This window comes from Trichinella spiralis (assembly GCF_000181795.1).
Source record: "Trichinella spiralis strain ISS 195 chromosome Unknown Scfld2, whole genome shotgun sequence".
Classification (NCBI taxonomy): domain Eukaryota; kingdom Metazoa; phylum Nematoda; class Enoplea; order Trichinellida; family Trichinellidae; genus Trichinella; species Trichinella spiralis.
This window is the reverse complement of record NW_003526941.1, coordinates 5,247,053-5,247,728: the sequence shown is the minus strand read 5'-3', so window position 1 is coordinate 5,247,728 and position 676 is coordinate 5,247,053.

Genomic DNA, 676 nt, shown 5'->3' with positions numbered 1-676 from the left:
ACTTGACCAACGAACGGAATTGACCAACAAACGATTCGATCCAAACTATCCACAACCTTTCACCGATCTTGGCTTTCTTTACTTGTCTTCTTTCTTCTCCATTTGCATTACTGTTTATTTCGTGTTTACGTATTAGTATGCAATGCTTTTCATGTGTCAGGGGTTTTACAAAGTCAAACTCAAAATAAAAGAATCAGAGAAAAAATATTTGGAGAAATAAACTGAAGAAAAAAACAATAAAATGTATAATATAAGAGGAAAAAAGAGAAAATAAAAAAAATCAAAAGAAATCATGGGAGAAATTAAAAATTCAATAAAATGAATAATAAAGTGAGGAAAAATTTTAAAAATAAAAATAAAATGAAAATAATTTGCTTTGAAAATAGTACAAAATTAATCTATGTAAAAAGAGAAAAACAAAAATTACAAAATAAACAAAAATCAAAAATTATTTCGACACATGAAAGCAGTTGCATACATACATTTTGCTGCGTGAAAGACCCAGTACTGCATTAATTCAAAACTCAGCCATGCAGGCTGGTCGTTAACTTAATTACAACTATGGGATAACTTCACCCTTTCGAAGTATCCCAAACCCAGACCTACAGAATTGGGGTCCCAGGAACTTTATCTTCTCTTGTTCTGCTTCCTGTCGTCCTCGATCTGCTTTCGTGTC